Genomic DNA, 14,421 nt, shown 5'->3' on the forward strand with positions numbered 1-14,421 from the left:
GAAGTTAAATGTATTTGAATATCTTGTGGTAATTTTCTGATCCATAATTTAAAAAGTAATTCCTGACTAAAAATAGATGATGAACTTGTTAGTGATTTCATATATCTAAAAAGTTCAGATAGAGATCGATCTCCCAATTCAGTATTTGAAAATAATTTTTCAAGTCTTTTTTCTTCACTTAGAGAAAATCTTTCACAAAGAATTTTTTTAATTGTATTATATTTATTAATAGAAGGAGGAGGACTGATAACATCAATAATTTTGGATATTGTTTCTTGTTGAAGTGAAATAAGAACATTTTGAAATTTGATATTATCATCAATAATGTTATTTATTTCAAATTGTCCTTCAATAAGTAAAAACCATGTTTCAGGACAATCTGACCAAAATTGAGGTAATTTAAGGGATTTATTTGAATGGAATCTAAAGTTATCTCCTTGTGTAGAATTGTCTGAATGTGTGTCTGGAGTAGTATTAATGTTTGTATTTTGTGTTTGATTTAAAGACATTGTGTTATTATTTAAATTCTCTGAAGATGTAAAGGAACGAGTTTTTATTGGTGAACGTAAAACCTTTAAAATCTAAAAATGTAATTGTTCCCTGGAAAGGAAGTTAACAAGAGAAAAACTAATACTTAAACGTGAAGTAAAGTTAAAACCAAACAAAAAAAAATAAAAAAAAATTTTATAATAAATTAAAATAATTTGTTTATAAATAAATATAAATATATAAATATAAATATATATAAATATAAATATATATAAATATATATATATATATATATATATAAATTTAATATTATTTAATTTTGATTAAAAATTTTTATTCATATAAAAATATATATTTATATTTTTACTTACATACAATGATATTTATAAATTATTTATATTTAAATTGTTGATTGTTGGTATTGCAATGGCTTTCATTTATAAAAATTTCATTGTAATTTTCGTTCAAAGAACTCCTGTATGAGATCATCCGCATTTAGATCAAAATTAGACGTCGATATTATGTGCAATTAATTAATAACAAGTAAGGAAGGCTAAGTTCGGGTGTAACCGAACATTACATACTCAGTTGAGAGCTATGGAGACAAAATAAGGGAAAATCACCATGTAGGAAAATGAACCTCGGGTAACCCTGGAATGTGTTTGTATGACATATGTATCACACGAAAGGTATTAAAGAGTATTTTAAGAGGGAGTGGGCCACAGTTCAATAGGTGGACACCTTTTCGAGATATCGCCATAAAGGTGGAGCAGGGCTGACTCTAGAATTTGTTTGTACGATATGGGTATAAAATGAAAGGTGTTAATGAGTATTTTAAAAGGGAGTGGGGCTTAGTTCTATAGGTGGAGGCCTTTTCGAGATATCGCCATAAAGGTGGACCAGGGGTGACTCTAGAATTTATTTGTACGATATGGGTATCAAATGAAAGGTGTTAATGAGTATTTTAAAAGGGAGTGGGGCTTAGTTCTATAGGTGGACGGCTTTTCGAGATATCGCCATAAAGGTGGACCAGGGGTGACTCTGGAATTTATTTGTACGATATGGGTATCAAATTAAAGGCAGTAATGAGGGTTTTAAAAGGCAGTGGTGGTAGTTGTATATGTGAAGGCGTTTTCCAGATATCGACCAAAATGTGGACCAGGGTGACCCAGAACATCATCTGTTGGATACCGCTAATTTATTTATATATGTAATACCTGCCAAGATTTCAAGGGTGCTTTATTTCGCCCTGCAGAACTTTTTCATTTTCTTCTACTTAATATGGTAGGTGTCACAACCATTTTACAAAGTTTTTTCTGAAGTTATATTTCGCGTCAATAAACCAATCCAATTACCATGTTTCATCCCTTTTTTCGTATTTGGTATATAATTATGGCATTTTTTTCATTTTTCGTAATTTTCGATATCGAAAAAGTGGCCGTGGTCATAGTCGGATTTCGTTCATTTTTTATACCAAGATAGAGTGAGTTCAGATAAGTACGTGAACTAAGTTCAGTAAATATATGTCGATTTTTGCTCAAGTTATCATGTTATCGGCCATGCGGAAGGACAGACGGACGACTGTGTATAAAAACTGGGCGTGGCTTCAACCGATTTCGCGCTTTTTCACAGAAAACAGTTAACGTCATAATATCTATGCCCCTACCAAATTTCAAAAGTATTGGTAAATTTTTGTTCGAGTTATGGCATTAAAAGTATCCTAGACAAATTAAATGAAAAAGGGCGGAGGCGCGCCCATTTTGAAATTTTTTTTTTTGTATTTTGTTGCACCGTATCATTACTGGAGTTGAATGTTGACATAATTTACTTATATACTGTAAAGATATTAAATTTTTTGTTAAAATTTTACTTTAAAAAAAAATTTTTTTTAAAAGTGGGCTTGGTCCTTCTCCGATTTTGCTAATTTTTATTAGGCATACATATAGTAATAAGAGTAACGTTCCTGCCAAATTTTATCATGATATCTTCAACGACTGCCAAATTACAGCTTGCAAAAGTTTTAAATTACCTTCTTTTAAAAGTGAGCGGTGCCACGCCCATTGTCCAAAATTTTACTAGTTTTCTATTCTGTGCCATAAGGTCAACCCATCTACCAAGTTTCATCGTTTTAGCTTTCTTTGGTAATGAATTATCGCACTTTTTCGGTTTTTCGAAATTTTCGATATCGAAAAAGTGGGCGTTATCGTGTTAACGGACGGACGGACGGACGGACGGACGGACATGGCTCAATCAAATTTTTTTTCGATCCTGATTATTTTGATATATGGAAGTCTATATCTATCTCGATTCCTTTATACCTGTACAACCAAACGTTATCCAATCAAACTTAATATACTCTGTGAGCTCTGCTCAAGTGAGTATAAAAACAAAAGGAAGCATACGTTGTAACAGCAATAAAAATATTAAATAAACGAATAAAGGAGTCGTTTATAGGTGCGAAGTACTTGAGATTGACGTAATATTACTTGAGGATGAGGCCGTTGAAACTGCTTAATATGTATTAACTGTTATTTGTGCAGTAAATCAGGATAGGTTAGTTTGTTCTTATGTATAGATGAATTAATTTTGGCAAATTTTTTTAAATGGACTATACACTTTATTTAATTTTCATTTGTTTAAATTGTGAGATAATTGATTTAGTATTTATTTAATTAAATTATTTAGGAGCAGTGATTTCTGCTTCTCATAACTGAACTAACTTAAATAGCATATTGTTTCATATGTTGTAAATAACAATATCTTTAATTGTTAGATAAAAAGTTTAAAACGTCTGGTTAGATTTGTTTTGTTGTAACGAATGAGTTGCTTGAACATCGATTTATTTTTACATTTTACACTATTTTTCTTGGTATTTTTATAAATTGACTTTTGTCCACTATTTGTACATGTTCATTAGTTACGTACTATATTAAAAGGTTCGAAGATCACCAATTATAGTGTATTTGAAATAAACTATTATTTATATAAATATTTTTATTGAATTAATTTCAATATCAATTTGTTTAAAACAATTTTATATTCTCACAAAATTTTCTTATTTTGATAACTTCCAAAATTTTCATTTAAAAAAGGTAACTTAATTATTTTAAAAAAATAGAAAAACCACAAGTAAGAAACAAGTAAAAGTATTAATATAAATAAAATAAACAACTTAATAAAGACCCTACACTAGTCATCACACTCCTTATCAATCTATGGCGTTGATCAGACAATTAAATAAAAGCGTTGGGCGCGTGAAATTTCTAAAAATGTAACTGATTAAGGTTCAGTTAGTTTTACTTATGACTATCAGTAGAAATATGACGCGTCCAACGCTTTTATTTAATTGTCTGATCAACGCCATAGATTGATAAGGAGTGTGATGACTTGTACCTAGGACCTACCTAATTATTTTCTAGCTTTTCGTATTATTATTACTTCATGTAAGTATTGTTTTCAATAAAACCGTTTAACTTAAAATTTTTTTTTTTAATTATTTTATTTTCAAGTTTTTAGTCTTTATTTAATTGCCTATTATTTCTCATTCTATTTAGTTCATTTAGTGACTCATTATTACAAGGACTCTTTCCTAACAATCTGTTACAACCTAAGTCCTCAATACATAATCCTTCCAAAGACTTTACTCGACTCTGCGCCACCTATGCTTGTCCCTCCTCCAACCGGACTGTATGCAATATTTGTTCCAAATATGAGCCAAATCGGGCATCATAGGTCGTTTTCTATTCATGTATCTATGTATTATGTGTTCCAAATATGGGCAAAATCGGACCACAAATATGATTTTTGTGAATATCTCGATCCTTCCGCCACCTAGCGGCGATTTTTTTTTAAAGGTCGCTTTCAATTCTTGTATGTATTAAGTGTTCCAAATATGAGCCAAATCGGGCCACAAATACGATTTTTGCGAATATCTCGATCCATGCGCCACCTAGCGGCGATTTTTTCTTATTATTGCATTGTCATCGGGTTCTGAACTATATTCCAAGTTTCATGCTTGTAGCTTATCGGGAAGTTACTTAAATTTCAATTACAAGATTCGTTCACAACGGCCGTGCAGCCGTGCATGCGGCCATGCGGCCTGTCAACTCAATCTAAATAAATTGGACCTTTTCCAAGATCTATAAATGGAAACGAATACGCTGTCACTTTGATATGTGATTTGACTAAATACTTAGTTGCAATTCCTATACAGAGCAAACATGCAAAAACAGTAACCAGAGCCATATTCGAAAATTTCGTCTTAATTTATGGAAGTATGAAAACAATAATAAGGGATATGGGATCTGAATATAAAAATAGCTTATTTGAGGAACTATGGCTTCTCAATATTGAGCACAAAACATCTACTCCTTGCCACCACCAAACGTTAGGCACTGTTGAACGTAGCCATAGAACTTTCAATGAATATGTGCGTTCACACAAATCCATTAACAAAGATGATTGGGATGAGTATCTTAAATATTTTGCATATTGTTACAATACTACCCCATCTACAGTCCATAATTATTGCCCATTCGACTTGATCTTTGGCAAAAAAAAAAACCAGACTTGCAAATTTTTACAAGAAAATACGGTAAGCCCATTATATAATTATGAGGCTTGCGATAAAGAAATTAAATATAGGTTACAAATAGCACAGGATAGAGCCTTTAAATTAGTAAAAGAGGCTAAAGAAAAACAAAAGATAAGTTATGATAAAAATATTCACTATAAGGAAATAACTATATGAGATGTAGTGTTAGTAAAAAATGAAGCAGGTCATAAGTTAGATAGTAGATATAAAGGGCGCTATAAGGTAGACAAAATCGATAAAAACAATAATTTTACTCTAATACCCTACAAAGTAGAAAATATCGATAGTAAAAATAATTACACTTTAATCCCTTCTAGAATAGGTAATAATGATAAGCAAAAATTTACCAGTAGCATGGAAAATAGCAATATCATAAATAATAAGAAAATAATAATACACCAAAATAGGCTTAAATTAATAGAATAAGTAAATTTTCAACCTACAAACATAAAATACAAAATATAGAATTGGTTTATACTTAACTAAATAAAGGGGGGATGTAGTGTAAACAGCCAACAATTTCAATGCCAAATAATTAAACCAGTTAATATGCTACCCTGTAACAAAAAGAGTCTAAATTTTCATCAACACAAAAGGGGCATTTGCTAATTGTTGCTGACAGAGCAATTCACACGATTTAATATAGGTGTGTGTACAAAGCACGACCAAACCAAATTTGCATACCGGCAAATTTGCTGACATTGCATTTCCCACAGAAGTCACAGCTCAACACAGATGTGAAGGTACATATTTTTTGTCGAGTTGTATGTAGGTATGTAAGTATGTATGCTTAAGGTAAATATGTATGTAACTATGTATGCTTAAAGTAAATATGTATGTAAGAATATGTTTAGAATAATTTAGTATAAATAAGCTGACAATATTTGAATAAAGAAGCATTCATGCATTCACCCTCACACCTCACAAAACACTTTATTCATTTTTCCACATTGTATAATACCAATCCTTGGATCTATTCCTAGCCATTATTGAAGATTTAAGCTGTCTATGGAAACGTTCTATCATTCCATTAGCTTGGGGATGATAGGAAGAAGTCGTTATTTGATGACTTTCAAGAAGTTTCGTTAATTCTGAAAACAAGTTTGAAGTAAACTGAGATCCCTGATTCGTTGTTATTTCCAATGGAACCCCAAAACGTGAAATATATTCCTTAAAACATTTATTTACAACCGTAACTGCAGAAATATCTCTTAGCGCGAATGCCTCTGGCCAACGTGTAAATCTATCAATTATAGTTAATATGTAACGATATCCCTTTGAAGCAGGCAAGGGTGCGACAACATCTGAGTGAATTTGTTCAAATCTAGTTTTTGGAATTAGAATTTTCACAACTGGAGATTTTGTATGACGATATACTTTCGATTTTTGACAACTTATACATTCTTTGGGCCAAGTATTGATGTCTTTATTAATTTTTGGCCAAAAATATTTCTTAACTATCAAACGACGTTTAGCTCTACTACCAGGATGTAAAATCCCATGTAACATATCAAATATTATTTTTCTTAAATTGTTTGGAATGAATGGCCTAGGATTTGCTCCTGACACTTCGAACCATATATTAAAGTTAAGAACAGGAATTTTTATTAGTTTGAAATTTAAAAATGTTTGCTCTGAGTTAGGTTTGCCTAATTCACTGTCTTGTTGTTGTTCACTTTGTAAAATTTTTAAATTAATGTCCCAATTATTAATCGCTTCTACTTCAAACGCACGAGATAATGTATCAGCTACAACTTTTCCTGTCCTTCAATATACCTAATGTCATTCGTAAACTGTGCAGTTTGTCTTGGACTGCGTTCTGTTTTTGAATTTAAAGCTTGTGATCTGTGAAAACTCTAAATTGACGTCCTTCTAGAAGGTAACGAAAATGTTTAATGTTCAAATAAATAGCTAAAGTTCCCTATCAAATGCACTATATTTAATTTCGGATGGAGACAATTTCTTTGAAAAGAATGGAAGTGGATCTGTTTTATTATTATACGTTTGATGTATGACACCACCTATTGCCGTATTGGATGCATCTACATTTAAAGAAAGTTTTGCATCTTTGTTAAAATGATTTAACAATATCGCAGATGTAAACATTTTTTCTTTAATGCATTCGAAAGCTTTATTAGATGTATCGTCCCAAATTAAAATCTTGTCTCGCTTCTTATTTGTTCTATTAATTAAATCATAGATAACTGTCGTAAACTCTGCTAATTTTGGTACATATCGATGGTAATAATTAACCATACCAATAAATTTTTTTAATTATTTTTTTTTTTACTTATTTCTTATTAAGTCTATGAACACATATTCTTACAGACTACCAATGAAAAAACTATACAGCATATTATTAACAAAATTCTTACACACTACTGACAATTCTCAAACAATTAAAAAACAGACTACAATTAAGAAATACAAAAAGTTAACAAGTCAATGAAAAACTACCACTTACAGACTAATATAAAAGTATTGATAACTAAAAAACACACTTTAATAAATTAATAAGAACATGCTTCGACAAAGAGAAATCAAGCTCGATAAAATATGAGATCTTATTAAATTCACTCATAGCGCGGGTAATTGGGGCATTTCTCTCATAATTAGTTCTACTATTAATGCCATAAAAAGGGTAAAAGCTTCTAAGTTCTATTCTTGGAACATTAAAATTATTTTCTCAAGAAGAGCAGCACAATCTGTATCCCCATGGATGATGCAATATAAAAAGGTCAAAGAAAGAATATACTTTCTCGCTTCTAAAGTTTTAACATGCATTATATGAGGGAAGAGGGCTAGTAAATCTAAGTGATCGCAGACAGTATTTAAGAAAAACTTTTTGAACTCGCTCAACCTGTTAATTGCAAACTGTTGGAACGGTCGCCAAATGAAAATGGCATACTCGAGATGAGATCGTACAAATGAATTGTAGAGCAATTTAAGTGTATACGGGTCAGAGAACTCTGAACTATTGCGCCGAATAAAACCAAGCATTGCATACGATTTGGCTATGATAAAGTTTACATGGCTGTTGAAAGAAAATTTGGTATCATAAACCACACCAAGGTCCTTGATTTTATCAACAGTCTGCAGTCGATTGTTTTCAATGGCATATGAACTATTAAACTTAAAGCGCAATTTAGAGTAGGTTACGTGAAAGCATTTACTAATATTTAAAGAAAGGTGGGATCAAACGCACCAGGAATAGAGATTATTAATTTCACACTGAAGTTCGAACATATCACGCGAAGACTTTATAATGGAGAAAACTTTAAGATCATTATTTCCAGATTTGTAGATAGGAGTTATCGATGCAAGTTTCCAAGCATCAATAAACTCCCCGCACTGAAGTGACATATTAAACAGGATTTCAAGAGGCAAAACTAAGGCCGGACAACCTTTAATCAAGGCACTTGAGAGACCATCAGAATCTGTCTTGACCGATTGCTTTAATTTATTAATACCACTTGAGATATCGTCACATGAAATTGACGTTGAAGACAGAAGCAGGTGCCTGCTTAATAGATTTTGGACGATCAAAATTTCGAATGGCTAAAACTTTTTCTTCCGAGGGCCTAATTCCCGTTTCAGAAATATTATGTCCTAAAAATTCAACATTTGTTACGCCAAAAGTACATTTACTTGGTTTTATATTTAAACCGTAATCCGTGAGGCGTTAAAATAGTACGTGAAATGTTGTTCCTCATTTTCGCTTGCCACTAAGAGATTATCAATATATGTAAAAACAAATTCTAAATCATTAACTACTTCATTAATAAACCGTTGAAAAGTTTGCGCGGAGTTTCTAAGCCCGAAAGGCATTCGTACAAATTCAAACATGCCAAAAGGCGTAGTGATTGCAGTTTTATAGATATCCTCTTCTGCCATTGGAATTTGGATAAGCTCTTACCAAATCTAGCTTCCAAAATACTTTCTTATTTCTGAGATTCATGTTGAAGTCATGAACATGGTGCAAAGGATAACGATCAGGGACTGTTACAACGTTTAATCTTCTAAAATCTCCACAAGGACGCCAGTCATTTAACTCCTTCTTGGGTACAAGGTGCAAAGGAGATGCTACCGCTGAATTAGAAGGCCTACATATCCCTGTCTTTACTAAAAAATGGAATTCAGTTTTAGCTTCTTTGAAATTAATAGGGTCTAACGCCTTGGTTTAGAAAATGGCAAATTTCCTTCAGTGACTAGTCTGTGAACTGTTGTATGTCTAACTGGTGGTGAATAATCTGGTTCAGAAAATAAAGATGGAAATTCTTTCAATAACTTTGTAAATTTATTATCAACAGCGAAAACTTTTCGTAGAGAAACATTACAAACACATGAAATTGTGTTAACTGAAAGACTTGTTACCGGATCTAATAAGCATTTGCGTTTAACATCAATTAAGAGACCATATTTACACAGAAAATCAGCACCGATAATTGGTTTAGCTATATCTGCTATTAAAAACTTGAACGGAAATTCACGACGCAGTTCCAGATTTATAGTTAAAAGTTTATTACCGTATGTCAAAATCGTTGAACCCTTAGATTTTGAAACCGGAAGCACTGAAATATCTGCTCCACTATCTATTAAAAAATTCAATTTGTTTGTTTTGTCAAAAATAAATAAGCGTGTAAAGGTGTCTAAATTTTCGTTGTTTGTCGCCGCAACAACGGATGACTTTAGTTTGACGAACTATTGTTATTTTTAAAAGAGCATGGTTGTTCGCACTTCAAAGCCTGATTACCAAACTTATAATGATACCTACAGAGCCAATTTGGGTTGTCACGAGACTTTGATCGATGTCTAGAGGGACTTCTAGAGCGATTCCTACTAGAAGATCGGGAGCTTGAATAATTTTGACTCATCTGATTTTTAATTTCACTGATCTCTAATGATAATTTTTCAAAATTTTTGCAAATAATGTTAGTTGTTTGAACCAAATTTGAAATAATTGAATTTTTGCTTTTACCATATTTCATTAAGATACCTCAAAATGTACTCAAGTTATCGTGTTTACGGACGGACGGACGGACGGACATGGCTAAATGAATTTCTTTTTTCGCCCAGATCATTTTGATATATAGAAGTCTATATCTATCTCGATATATCTATCTCGATTAGTTTATGCTAGAGCTTACGATTTCTCGAACTTGTTCGAGACGAGATTTCTCGCGAGTCTCGCCTTCACGCGAGTTTCTCGAATCTCGAAATACTCGTAAGGCTCGCGAGATTCTCGGCATTCAGCTGATTTGCTGAATTGACAGTATTATATATTATAACTTTTTCCCGAACACACGAATCGAGAATTTCGGGACTCGAGAGCTCGGAGCTCGCGAGAAACGAGAAGATGTTCGAGACTCGGGTATCGTTATGCTCGCACGCATTTCCGAGACAAGTAATAAGCAGAATTCATTTATTCATCAATTAAATAAATAATAGTTTAAAAAATAATAATAAATGTAAGGCGCGATAACCTCCGAAGAGATCTAAGGCCGAGCTTCTCTTCCAATTTGCGTCGTGCTCCTCTTGATTTTCCCTACAAATTGGCCGGACGGGACCTACATGTTTTATGCCGACTCTGAACGGCATCTGCAAGGCAGATGAGTTTTCACTGAGAGGTTTTCATGGCAGAAATACACCCGGAGCGCTTGCCAAACACTGCCGAGGGGCGATACCGCTTAGAAAAATTTTCTTCTAATTTAAAAACCTTATTTCTAAAATGTTGATGTTGCTTTGCCAGGGATGCGAACCCAGGGCATACGGTGTGGTAGGCGGAGCACGTTACCATCACACCACGGTGGCCGCATTTCATATCTTTCCTCTCAGATAGTTGCCAATAGAATGATTGTAACATTCAACATCAAGCACCCCACGCTTTTTATTGTGAATTAAATTATTCTGTTAATAACTTAAATTTTATTATAATTTTATTTTGAGGTGATTAACTATAAATGATTGTTTGACCTTCTACTACTGTTATATAAACTCTTTTTAATTGAAAATTATTTTCTATTTTTTAGTTCGGTTAGCTATAAAAGCGTGTTTTTTAGATTTTTTAAACTATTATTTATTTTAAATTTTTTAGTTCAAGTAATTTTAAAAGTTTTAGTAGAGAGTGATGAAACATCGAAACGCCAGCGTTCCATGGAAAGGGCGAAAAGGGCCAAGACGCAGGGAGGCTGGACGCGGTCTTTCGCCGAAATTGCCAAGGGTCGGCAGATCATTGGCATTATAGACGAGAGCAGCGAAGATGGCAGGATCCCGAAACATTTTAGCGACGGGGATCTGACAGCGGTTAGCGTCGAGGTGCTAGGGAGGAACTTGAAACTTGCTTCCTTCTACCTAGCGCATGATCACAGGGGCTCACTACCACCGGATAATTTCAGGGAGTTCGTGAGAGCAGCTTATCCACGAAATGACTTCATCCTACTAGGAGGCGATGCCAATACCCACCATGCCCAGTGGGGCAGCAGTGATACAAATGACCGAGGTGAGTCTTTATTTAACTATCTTTTCGGCACTAATCTAAGTATATGTAATAGGGGAAATGACCCCACCTTTATTACGAGGAACCGCGAAGAGGTCCTTTACATAACCCTGGTCACAGATTCTTTCAGTGACCTGATTGTTTCATGGAGAGTTCTAAAGGAGCACTCCTTTTCTGACAATAGATATACAAGCTTTTCTATATCGCAGGCGCACAAAAGTCCTAAGTACATACAAAATATTAGAAGAACAAACTGGGGCTACTATAACAAGATAATAGGTAAAAAGCTATCTGAAGAGGTGCGAGCCCCAGAGAGCGAGGAGGTCCTGGACGTGCTTGTAAATAATTTCAGTCAAAAATCTAGGAATGCTTTAGATGGGGCTTGGCCGACTAAAAAGGTTATGGAAACTCACAAACCACCATGGTGGTCGTCCGATCTTAATAAGCTTAGAAAGTCATGTAGGACGGCCTTTAATAAAGCAAAGCATGACTGATACGAATCCTCATGGGCTGCTTATAAAACGAAAACAAATATATATAAAAACGCAATCCGAAATGAAAAGCGATCCTCCTGGAGGGATTTCTGCGGCAGGATTGAATCCACATCCGCGGCCTCCCGCTTAAGGAAGGTGCTAGCGAAATCTCCAACTCAGCTGAGTTACGTCCAAAAGCCGGATGGGCACTGGACGGACTCCAGCGCTGAAAGCATAAACTTGCTTTTGGATACACACTTCCCAGCAAGCGCGGGCGTGTGTTCAAATATTGTTAGCGGAGGGTCACCAAATGATCAGCTAATAAGCGAAATCACAGATGATAAAAGGATTGATTGGGCTTTACAAACCTTCAAGCCCTATAAATCGCCGGGGCCGGATGGAATTTTTCCGGCTCAGCTACAGTATACTGCGGAACTTATAAGGCCCTGGATAAAAGGGATGTTTATAGGTTCTCTTAGGCTCAATTACGTACCAGTATCGTGGAGAGAAGTCAACGTGGTCTTTATCCCCAAGGCAGGGAAAACCTACCACTCTAAACCAAATTATTATAGGCCTATAAGCTTATCTTCTTTTCTGCTAGAAGCACTCGAAAGACTCCTAGAGGACTACATCAGGAGGAGGATTGAGCCATCGCTTCTTTCGCAAGCTCAACATGCCTGTACTAAGGGTAGGTCAACTGACACGGCCTTGCACTCACTGGTATCCGTTATCGAAAGGTCACTTGACCTCAAGCAATAACACTGGTGGCATTTCCAATGAAAGTTCCGTAAACTCTTTGCAACCTAATGGAAGGGGCACTATCCAAAATTTCGCACTGGGCCACAGCCACAAGTTTTGAAGTCAACCCGGATAAAACCGAGCTTGTCCTCTTCACGAGGAGGTACAAAGTACCAATCTTATACCGCCAAGAATTGGGGTACGTTCTTAGCGTTTAGCGATCAAGTCAAGAATTTGGGAGTCATTCTGGATAGGAAGCTATTATGGAATGACCATATAGTGGAGCGATCCAAGAAGGCAGCAGCAGAGTTGTTCACCTTCAAGAGGGCAATTGGCACCTCCTGGGGATTCTCCCCTAATGTGACCTACTGGATTTACACAGCCATTGTGCGCCCGATTCTTCTTTATGGTGCCTTGGTCTGGTGGCCTGCACTAGCTAAAAGTACCTATCTTAAAATGCTTCAGGTGCAACGGAGTTCGGAGCTCTGCATTACCGGCGCTATCGGCTTCACTCCAGATTCCGTTACATACATACATGGATACATAGATAGATACAGGCCAAGCTAAGAAAAGCGTGTTAAAAAGGGCTCCAGTATGCTCTTTCGTAAATGTGCCATGCATCCACTTATATCATTAATAAAGGAATGCGTTTTTCGCATTATGTGCAAGGTTTCAAATCTATGGCCATTTGTGGTGGTCATAAGTTCAATTGACCTTATTTCCGTTAACCTTATGTCACCCCGCCATCACCTTATTGCATTGTCATCGAGCCTTGATACGTGTGCAAAGTTTCAATCAAACTTATGGCCATTCAAAGTGGTTAAAAGGCCAATTGACCTTATGGCCGTTGACCTTATGTCACCACACTATCACATTAATGCATTGTAATCGAGCCTTGACACGTGTGCAAAGTTTCAATCAAACTTATGGACATTCAAAGTGGTAATAAGGCCAATTCACCTTATGGCCGTTGACCTTATGTCACCACACCATCACATTAATGCATTGTCATCGAGCCTTGATACGTGTGCAAAGTTTCAATCAAACTTATGGCCATTAAAAGTGGTAATAAGGCCAATTGACCTTATGGCCGTTGACTTTATGTCACCACACCATCACATTAATGCATTGTCATCGGTCCTTGATACGTATGCAAAGTTTCACATTAATCAGACTTCCAGAAACCGGTGAAAATTAAGCTCAAAGATTCCGTTACATACATACATACATGGATACATAGATAGATACAGGCCAAGCTAATAAAAGCGTGTTAAAAATAGAATGCAACACATAAAATTTGATAAATATGCATACATATATGTATAGAGTTTTTTGTATAGGAAACAGCAATATGGGTTATTAATTTTAGATTATTAATATGTATGTAATTTATATTAAATTTTAGTCAATATATTTTTTGTAGCTGGGCACCGCCACTTCCATAAATATTTCAAATCCTGTGCTCGACCCAAATGAATTAGGCAGTTGGTTACGTACTATAAGCTTAGCCTCTGCACCGTGTATATGCTCCATTTTTTCACTGGGAGAAAAATTACCCATCTCGGCTAAAATCGCTTGAAATTTTGTGAATACTTTGAATATGCCTGTTGTGCTACTTCCTTTACAGGCAA

The sequence above is a fragment of the Eurosta solidaginis genome, chromosome 5 (assembly GCF_040869045.1).
Source record: "Eurosta solidaginis isolate ZX-2024a chromosome 5, ASM4086904v1, whole genome shotgun sequence".
Lineage (NCBI taxonomy): Eukaryota > Metazoa > Arthropoda > Insecta > Diptera > Tephritidae > Eurosta > Eurosta solidaginis.